Raw genomic sequence first — 11,254 nt, 5'->3', positions numbered from 1 at the left:
GTGAATGTTGTTTGGAAGGATGGAGAAGACAGATTCAAGAACAGGACTGTATATAAAGAAAAGCATATTCCAATTTATACCATTTAGAAAAAGTCATCCTTAATAGGTACATAATCATTTTTTGTGTGTAATGAGAATGCCTAAGTGTGTGTGTGTTAGTTGCCCAGTTGTGTCAACTCTTTGCGACCCCATGGACTGCAACCTGCCAGGCTTCTCCATCCATGGAATTCTCCAGGCAAGAACACGAGTGAACTGCCATTCCCTTCTCCAGGGGATCTTCCTGACCCAGGGATAGAACCCAGGTCTCCCACATTGCAGGCAGACTCTTTACTGTCTCAGCCACAAGACCTACTCTCAGAGAGAGAATTTTGGAAGCAGGAAGAGCAAAGCAATTTGTCACATACAAGGGAACCTCCATAAGATCGTCAGCAGTTTTCTCAGCAGAAACATTACAGACTGAGATGATATATTCAAAGTGCTGAAAGAAAAAAAAAAGCTGTCAACCAAGATTATTATATATACCTGGCAAAATCGTCTTTCAAAAGTGAATGAGAGATAAAATCTTTCTCAGACCAAAAAAAAAAGCTGAGGGAGTTCATTCCCCTAGATCTGCTTTAACTCAATAGCAAGTTAAAAACATCCTATTTTTAAAAATGGGCCAAGGACTTGAATAAGTATTTCCCTGAAGAATACATGCAAGTTACCAAAATTACATATGAAAAGATGCTCAAAATTACTAAATGTAAATTAAAAATCCACAAGATACCACCTCATATCTGTTAGGATGGTTATTATAAAAAAAAATAATGTTAGTAAGGATATGGAAAAATTGGAACCTTTTTACACTCTTGGTACGAAAGTGAAATATTGCAGCCTCTGTGTAAAATAAAAAGTTTCCTCAAGAAACTGAAAATATAAACATCATATGATTCAGTAATCCCACCTCTGGATATTTATCCAAAAGAATTGAAATAAGGATCTCAAAGAGATTTTTTACTCCTAAGTTCACTGCAGCATTATTCACAGCAGCTAAGATGTCGAAATAACCTAAATGTCAATGATGGATGGATATATAAAGAAAATGTGATATGTATAATAGAATATTTTTCAGCCTTAAAAAAAATTCTGCCACATGTGACGATTTGAACAAACCTTACAGGCATTATACTAAATACTAAGTGAAATAAGCCAGTTACAGAAGGACAGATACTGCATGATTCCACTCATAGGAGATATCTAAAGTAGTCAAACAGAGAGTAGAGTGGTGATTGCCCAAGGCTGGAGGGGGAAATAGTGAATTGTTATTCAATGGGTATATAAAGATTCAGTTATAGAACATGATTTAATTCTAGACATCTACTGAACAACATTGAGTCTTTGGTTAACAATATTGCACTTTACACTTAAATTTCTGTTGAGAGTAGATCTCATATTAAATATTTTTACCACCATGATTCCGTTACTAAACTACAGATATCATTAGAGGCATTTATTTGGGAACCAGAAACTACACCTCTCTCTCTAGTCGCTAAGTCGTATCCGACTCTTGCGACCCCATGGACTGTAGCTTGCCAGGCTCCTCTGTCCATGGGATTCTCCAGGTAAGAATACTGGAGTGGGTTGCCATTTCCTCTTCCAGGGGGCTATTCCTGACCCAGGGATCTAATCTGGTCTCCTGCACTGCAGGCAGATTCTTTACCAAAGCTACATAACGCAATAGAGTTACAAATCAAGCAAACTTTGCAGAATGAAAAAGGGAATAATTAAAACACAGAATAATGGAAAGAGAGTAAGGCTGAAGAAGACAATACCAATAAATAAAAATCAGTTGTATTTCTATACACTAACAATGAAAAATCTCAAAATGAAATTAAGAAAACAATTTCCTTTACAATTTCAGGAACCAGAATAAAATACTTAGGACCAAATTTAATCGAGAAAGTTCAAGATTTGCACACTGAAAGCTACAAAACATTAATGAAAAAAAAAAGAACTAAATAAGTAGAGAGATTTATGTTTACATATTGAAGACAATGTTGTAAGATTAAAAATAGTATTAAAATTGATCTACAGATTCAATGTATAAATTTTCTTATGAAAATTTCAACTACCTTTTTTTGCAGAAATTAATCAGCTAATAGTAAAATTTATGTGGAAATTTAAGGAACTCAGAGTAGTAGAAACAATCTTGAAAAAGAGCTTGAGGACTCACTATACCTGGATTAAAAAATTACAAAGTTACAGCAATGGTACTCACACAGGATAGATACATAGACCAACAGAAGTGAGAATGGAGAAATAAATTGACCATAGATGAATGGGTTTATTTTTTAAAGTTCTGATACATGTTTTCTAGAATAGTTATAAGTTTAAAGAAAAATTGCACAGAGAATAGAGTAGAGAGAGTTTCCAGATACCACTTATCTCACTGCACAGTTTTCCCTATTATTAACATCTTGCATTAGTGTGGTACAATTGTTAAGATCAATGAACCTGTATTTATACCTTTTACTAATTAATGCCTGTGGTTTACATTAGGGTTCATTCTTTGAATTGTACCCTCTTCAGTGGTCAGTTTTAAGTGATTTGATACTTTCCATATATTCCAAACATTTTACATTATATTTTTGTAGTCTAATACCAAAGACAATTTCCAAGTTAGTAGAAAATGATTTAGGACATCTAAAGTATAAATTCTAAAGAGGTGACTTTGAAAGACTATGACTACCATAATGAATAAGTTTGCAAACAAAAATGTGAGCAATTTCCAGTGAATATCTCCTTCACATCCAGGCAAATTCCTTAATTAATATACAAAATCAAACTCTTTTAGTTGGTTTTACAACTTCTTCACCTCTTTCAATAAACAGACAAAAATTAATGTTCTACATGTCTTTCTTTTGATATGAGACCTAATAAATTATAATGCTTAGAAATACTAATTCTTTGAAATTGATCATTAACTATAAACATTTCAGAATACTTGACACAATTTATCATAGCTTCTAGCTTGGTTTCCATATTAGGGAGAAATATATAAAAATATATATATATTTATAAAGGAACTATTAATATAAAGAGATTTATTATAAGGAATTGGCTTACAAGACTCTGGAGCCTGGTAAGTCCCATGATCTGCTGTCAGCAAGCTAAAGACCCACAAGAGCCAGTGGCATAGTTTAAGTCTGAATCAGAAGGTCTAAGAACCTGGAGAGTCAACATCCCAGTTCAAAAACAGTCAAAGAGAGAGAACAAACTCCTCCCCACCTCGCATTTTGTTTTATTCAGACCTGCAACACATTGGATCAGGTCCATTCACATTGGGGAAAGCAGGTTGCTTTATTCAGTCTACTCATTCAAACATTAATCTCATTCAGAAACTCCCTCAACAGGCACACTTAGAATAATGTTCAGCTAGGTAAACATTGATATATAGGTACCCCACGTGTCAGCCAAGTTGACACATACAATATTACCCACCACTGTTTCCATCTGAAAATGACCTATTAAAAGATCAGTTCATTTCTATAACATTTCTTAACATTTCAATGAAGTTGTATAGAAGCCTCTATTAGTCATTTATAGGAATGTATTCATGCACTTTATAAGGTAAATACAGTTATTTTCCTCATTTTACTGACATGGAAATTAAGGGTAAGTAGCTTTCCCAGTTGGGCTTCCCTGGTGGCTCAGATGGTAAAGAATCAGCCTGCAATGCAGGAAACCAGGGTTTCATCCCTGGATCGGGGAGATCCCCTGGAGAAGGGAATGGCTACCCAGTCCAGTATTCTGGCCTGGAGAATTCCATGGACAGAGGAGCCTATTGGACTATAGTCCATGGAGTCAGAACAGAGAGAGTCAGACATGATTAAGCGACACACACACACACACACACACACACACACACACACAGACACACACACACAGACACACACACAGACACACCCACACACAGACACACCCACACCCACCCACACCCACACCCACACCCACACACCGACACACACACACACACACACCCCCACACACACATACCCACACCCACCCCCACCCCCACCCCCACCCCCACCCCCACACACCCACACACCCACACACCCACACCCACACACCCACACACCCACCCCCACCCACCCACACCCACACCCACCCACCCACCCACACACACACACACACACACACACACACACACACACACACCCCTCTCCCAGTTAGTAAATGATAGGATTGTGGTTCAAATTCTGATCTATTTAACATAAGAGATATCACCCTTAATCAAATCACCCTAACTGGAGTATGGAAGGCACGTTTGAGGGCTGTGTATTAGAGGCCGGAAGACAATTACAAGACTGTGGCAGTGCAGATAAAGATCTTAGAATTATTCTAGTGCTTTTATGAAGGAAAACCAAAAGACTAGGTAGCATTTATTTATCTATCTATCTATTTATCTAGCTTTGGTGGGAGACGCTGGGGTGGTATGAATAAAGAATGCAAGGAGTCAAAAATGACTGAGGTTTCCAGCTTTCCAGCTGGGGGTAACTTCTACTCCAACTACCCACATTATCACATCTGAGTCTCATTAAGTACTGCTAAGAACAGACTGCATTTTCGCAGGATAGGAGACATAAAGGGTTTTGAGAGAGTGTCTTTTATTGGTTCATAGAAACTACACATAGTGTAATTGAGAAGTGGACAGTCTTGGTCGTAACAGATTTTCCTTTCTCTCCCAAGGTGGTAGACAAATAACTGGGTCTTGCCAGGATGCTATCATCAACATACTGAGTTGAGTTTGTAACAGAGGAAACTATGGGAGGGATCAGCGTTAAGAAGTACTTCCCCTGGGACTTCCCTGGTGGTCCAGTGGTTAGGAATCCGCCTGCCAATGTAGGAAACATGGGTATGAGTCCTGGTCTGGGAAGATTCCACATGCCACAGGGCCACTAAGCCCCCAAGCCGCAACTACTATAGCATGCGCTCTGGAGCCTCTGCTCTTCAATGAGAGAAGCCACCGCAATGAGGAGCCTGTGCACTGCACTTAGGGAGTAGCCCCCACTAGCTGCAAACTAAGAAAGCCCATGGGCATCAACGAAGACCCAGCATAGCCAAAAATAAATAAAAATTTAACAAAAGAAGTGCTTCCCTATCTTATTATCTCTGTACATATGGCTAGGAACAGGAGAAGAAATGTGGTGCCTACTGACATTTGCCAGTCGTATAATTCATTCTGACTGAAAAATTTATTGACTTTCTTTTGAAATATTCATTAATTGTTACTAAGTTAATACAACAAAAACCTTTTTTTTCTTTCTAAAAGAAGCATATCCTCACTATTGGGAGTATGACATCACTGAGACACATTGAAATTGGCTAAGGCCCTTTAGCCAAGTACAAGAACCCCACACTGGCCAAGATGCTCTGGATAAAGTTCATTACTTAACCAACCAGCTTACAAAAGCAAAGCACCTCCTTCTAATTTCTTAGATGTTATTTGCAACGATGCCTTTAGCTTTTTAGGTATTCTGACTTATCAGTGAAGGCCTGCCAATACCTTAGAGAAAGTATTAGATGAGAAGGCTAGTTTGGAAGGGCATCCTTAAATCAAAATTTAGAACTTTCTTGGCTAAATGTTCCAGTACATTTTAAATTCGGCTGTAGAGCTGTGCATCTAGGGCATTTTTTAAAGGGCTTTAGAGACATGGGCCCCTTCTATTTTTGGAGGCTCTTAATTTATTAAAGAAATTAAAAATGCCAAAATAGCTATAATACTTGAAGAATAATGTGTCTACAGTTAATAACTTAATACTTTTAATACAGAAATATAGTGCAACATAATTATGCTATTTAAAAGATAATTACATTTCCCAAAGCTATATATTCATAATTCATGTTGGAGTCGGACTCTCATTTATGGGACACAGCATAAAAATGTAGGATGAAAGTCACTGTCTTTCTATGTGTTCAGTGTACCCCATTTGGAGACCAATATTTGAGGCCCTTCACAAATGTGGATCTCAAATAAATGGTCTGAGATCCTCATTTGGACAGAGCTGGGCCAACTTACCTGACCCAAGAAAATACTTCACAAATAGACCTCAGACTAAGTTGGCAAGTGATGATACTATGTCTGAGACATTCCTGTCCCCTCTCATCAATTATCCTTCTGAGAAACATTTTTAGTAGCATATTTTCAGTGTTTATCAAACCAGTTCAGTCAGTTCAGTTGCTCAGTCATGTCTGACTCTTTGCAGCCCCATGGACTGCAGCACGCCAGACTTCCCTGTCCATCACCAACACCCAGAGCTTACTCAAACTCATGCCCATTGAGTTGGTGATGCCATCCAACCATCTCATCCTCTGTTGCCTCCTCCTCCTCCTGCCTTCAATCTTTCCCAGCATCAGGGTCTTTTCCAATAAGTCACTTCTATGCATCAGGTGGCCAAAGTATTGGAGTTTCAGCTTCAGCATCAGTCCTTCCAATGAATATTCAGAATTGATTTCCTGGTTGGATCTCCTTGCAGTCCAAGGGACTCTCAAGAGTCTTCTTCAACACCACAGTTCAAAAGCATCAATTATTTGGTGCTCAGCTTTCTTTATATAGTCCAACTCTCACATCCATACATGACTACTGGAAAAACAATAGCTTTGACTAGATGGACCTTTGTCAGCAAAGTAATGTCTCTGCTTTTTAATATGTTGTCTAGGTTGGTCACAACTTTCCTTCCAAGGAGTAAGTGTCTTTTAATTTCATGGCTGCAATCACCATCTGCAGTGATTTTGGAGCCCCCCAAAATAAAGTCTGTAACTGTTTCCATTGTTTCCCCATCTGTTTGCCATGAAGTGATGGGATCAGATGCCATGATCTTAGTTTTCTGAATGTTGAGTTAAGCCAACTTTTTCACTCTCCTCTTTCACTTTCATCGAGGCTTTTTAGTTCTTCTTCACTTTCTGCCATAAGGGTGGTGTCATCTGTTTATCTGAAGTTATTGATATTTCCCAGGGCAATCTTGATTCCAGCTTGTGCTTCATCCAGCCCAGCATTTCTCATGATGTACTCTGTATATAAGTTAAATAAGCAGGGTGACAATATACAGCCTTGACGAACTCCTTTACCAATTTGGAACCAGTCTGTTGTTCCATGTCCAGTTCTAACTGTTGCTTCCTGACCTGCATACAGGTTTCTCAAGAGGCAGGTCAGGTGGTCTGGTATTCCCATCTCTTGAAGAATTTTCCACCGTTTATTGTTATCCACACAGTCAAAGGCTTTGGCATAGTCAATAAAGCAGAAGTAGATATTTCTCTGGAACTCTCTTGCTTTTTCAATGATCCAACGGATGTTGGCAATTTGCTCTCTGGTTCCTCTGCCTTTTCTAAATCCAGTTTGAACATCTGGAATTTCGCAGTTCACGTACTGTTGAAGCCTGGCCTGGAGAATTTTGAGCATTACTTTGCTAGTGTGTGAGATGAGTGCAATTGTGCAGTGGAAAAAACATTCTTTGGCATTGCCTTTCTTTGGAATTGGAATGAAAACAGCTTTTCCAGTCCAGTGTCCACTGCTGGGTTTTCCAAATTTGCTGGCATATTGAGTGCAGCACTTATACAGCATCATCTTTTAGGATTTGAAATAGCTCAACTGGAATTCCATCACCTCCACTAGCTTTGTTTGTAGTGATGCTTCCTAAGGCCCGCTTGACTTCACATTCCAGGATGTCTGGCTCTAGGTGAGTGATCACACCATCGTGGTTATCCAGGTCATTGAGATCTTTTTGTATAGGAAGTCAAGAGATACATGCAGTAACCTTTTATACCTGCAGATACCTTTTATATGTTTTTGCCAACTCTTCTTAATATCTTCTGCCTCTCTTAGGTCTATACCATTTCTGTCCTTTATTGTGCCCACCTTTGCATGAAACGTTCCCTTGGTATCTCGAATTTTCTTGAAGAGATCTCTAGTCTTTCCCATTCTATTGCTTTCCTCTATTTCTTTGCATTGATCATGGAGAAGTCTTTCTTATCTCTCCTTGCTATTCTTTGGAACTCTGCATTCAGATGGGTATATCTTTCCTTTTCTCCTTTGCCTTTCGCTTCTCTTCTTTTCTCAGCTATTTGTAACACCTCCTCAGACAACAATTTTGCCTTTTTCCATTTATTTTTCTTGGGGATGGTCTTGATCAATTGCCTCCTATACAATGTCATGAGCCTCCATCCATAGTTTTTCAGGGACTCTGTCTATCACATCTAATCCCTTGAATCTATTTGTCACTTCTACTGTATAATCACAAGGGATTTGATTTAGGTCATACCTGAATGGTCTAGTGGTTTTCCCTACTTTCTTCAATTTAAGTCTGAATTTGGCAGTAAAGAGTTCATCATCTGAGCCATGGTCAGCTCCTGGTCTTGCTTTTGCTGACTGTATAGAGCTTCTCCATCTTTGACTACAATGAATATAATCAATCTGATTTCGGTATTGACCATCTGCTGATGTCCATGTGTAAAGTCTTCTCTTGTGTTGTTGGAAGAGGGTGTTTGCTATGGCCAGTGTGTTCTCTTGGCAAAACTCTGTTAACTTTTGACCTGCTTCATTTTGTACTCCAAGGCCAAATTTGCCTGTTACTGCAGGTATCTGTTGACTTCCTATTTTTGCATTCCAGTCCCCTATGATTAAAACAACATCTTTTTTGGGTGTTAGTTCTAGAAGGTCTTGTACATCTTCACAGAACAGTTCAACTTCAGCTTCTTCAGCTTTACTGTTTGGGCCATAGACTTGGATTACTGTGATGTTGAATGTTTTACCTTGGAAACAAACAGAGATCATTCTTTTGTTTTTGAGATTGCACCCAAGTACTGCATTTTGGACTCTTTTGTTGACTATGATGGCTACTCCATTTCTTCTAAAGGATTCTTGCCCACAATAGTAGATATAATGGTCATCAGAGTTAAATTTGCCCATTCCAGTCCATTTCAGTTCACTGATTCCTAAAATGTTGATGTTCTTTCTTGCCATCTCCTGTTTGACCACTTCCAATTTACCTTGACTCATGGACCTAACATTCCAGGTTCCTATGCAATATTGTTCTTTACAACATTGGACTTTACTTCCATCACCAGTCACATCCACAACTGGGCATTGTTTTCGCTTTGGCTCCATTTCTTCATTCTTTCCCAAGTTATTTCTCCACTCTTCTCCAGTAGCATATTGGGCACCTACTGACCTGGGGAGTTCATCTTTCAGTTCATATCTTTTTGCCTTTTCATACTGGTCATGATGTTCTCAAGGCAAGAATGCTGAAGTGGTTTGTCATTCTTTTCTCCAATGGAACAGATTTTGTCAGAAATCTCCACAATGACCCGTCCTTCTTGGGTGGCCCTACATGGCATGGCTCATAGTTTCATTGAGTTAGACAAGGCTGTGGTCCATGTGATCAGTTTGATTAGTTTTCTGTGATTGTGGTTTTCATTCTTTCTGCCCTCTGAGGGATAAGGATAAGAGTCTTATGGAAGCTTCCTGATGGGAAAGACTGACTTTGGGGATACTGGGTCTTTTTCTGATGGGTGGGCCCATGCTGGGTAAAGCTTTAATCCAATTTTCTGCTGATGGGCAGGCTGTGTTCCCTCCCTGTTATTTGACCTGAAACCAAACTATGATGGAGGTAATGAAGAAAATGGTGACCTCTTTCAAGAGGTCCCATGCACACACTGCCACACTCAGTACCCCTGACCCATGCTTCCACCAGGGACTCCTGTACACTCACAGGGAAGTCTGGGTCAGTTTCTTGTGGGGTCACTTTTCCTTTCTCCTGTGTCCTGGTGTGCACAGGGTTTTGTTTGTGCCCTCCAAGAGCCTGTTTTCCCAGCCCTATGTAAGTTTTGGAGACTCGATGGTGGGGTTAATGGTGATCTCCTCCAAGAGGGCTTATGCAACATCCAGGTCTGCTGCATCCAGAGCCCCTGCCCCTGGGGCAGGCCACTGCTGATCCATTGAGGAAATGCTCAAACACTCAAAGGTAGGTCTGGCTCAGTCTCTGTGGGGTCTCCTGGTGCACACAGGTTTTGGTTGAGCCTTCTGAGCTTCTCTGGCAGGTATGGGGTTTGATTCTAAACATGATTGCACCCCTCCTACCATCTTGCTGGGGCTTCTCCTTTGCCCTTGGACGTGGGGTATCTTTATTGATGGGATCCAACATTCTCCTTTGATGGTTGTTCAGCTGTGAGTTGTAAATTTGGAGTTCTCACAGGAGATGAGCGCACATCCTTCTACTTAGCCATCTTGTAGGTTTATCAAACCAATAAATCCCAAAGGAAATCATTCCTGAATATTCACTGGAAGGACTGATGCTGAAGCTGAAACTCCAATACTTTGGCCACCTGATGTGAAGAACTGACTCATTGGAAAAGACCCTGATGCTGGGAAAGATTGAAGGCAGGAGGAGAAGGGGACGACAGAGGTTGAGATGGTTGGATGGCATCGCCTAGTCAATGCACATGAGTTTGAGCAAGCTCCAGGAGTTGGTGATGGACAGGAAGCCTGACGTGCTGCAGGCCATGGAGTGGCAAAGAGTCAGACACAACTGAGCAACTGAACGGAATTTTCAGTGTTTATACCTGAGGAAGTTGTATAATTCAGCTCTTTGTGGGAGTGACCCAGGGAGCTTTATTTTTCACAGGAATTTCTTTTGATTCATAATAGAATCCCAGGTGCAGAACCTCTGCAACAAGGCCACCTGGGTTCACATAGTTGTGGGGTCAAGTTCAGCTCTGCCACGACTCATTAAGTGACCTTGAGAAATTACCAGCCTCCCTGAACCTGTATCTCAAATGTAAAATGGGGATAATAATAGTCCTATTTCAGAGGGTGGTCTGAAGATGAAATAATGACTTGTTGCAAGTAAAGGACATTCCCTAACATCTAGCTGATACTCAAGAAATGTTAGTGCTCGCTTTGGCAGCACATATACTAAAATTGGAATGATACAGAGAAGATTAGCATGGCCCCTGCGCAAGGATGACACGCAAACTCGTGAAGCGTTCCATATTTTTTCGCAGCACTGTTTACAATAGCCAGGACATGGAAGCAACCTAGATGTCCATCAGCAGACGAATGGATAAGGAAGCTGTGGTACATATACACAATGGAATATTACTCAGCCATTAAAAAAATACATTTGAATCGGTTCTACTGAGATGGATGAAACTGGAGCCCATTATACAGAGTGAAGTAAGCCAGAAAGAAAAACAACAATACGGTATACTAATGCATATA

The 11,254-nt window shown here is 40.0% G+C and overlaps 1 non-coding gene across 1 annotated transcript; it reads left to right on the top strand.

Annotated features, from left to right (window-relative positions):
* The first annotated feature begins 10,924 nt into the window (after positions 1-10,924).
* LOC145516044 (U6 spliceosomal RNA) lies at positions 10,925-11,031 on the top strand. The gene has a single exon (XR_014061218.1). It is a non-coding gene; the product is annotated as a U6 spliceosomal RNA (small nuclear RNA).
* Positions 11,032-11,254: the final 223 nt, after the last annotated feature.

Source organism: Giraffa tippelskirchi, chromosome 7 (assembly GCF_054371585.1).
Source record: "Giraffa tippelskirchi isolate mGirTip1 chromosome 7, T2T-mGirTip1v1.2.pri, whole genome shotgun sequence".
Classification (NCBI taxonomy): Eukaryota; Metazoa; Chordata; class Mammalia; order Artiodactyla; family Giraffidae; genus Giraffa; species Giraffa tippelskirchi.
This window is presented reverse-complemented; position numbering and strand designations above follow the sequence as displayed.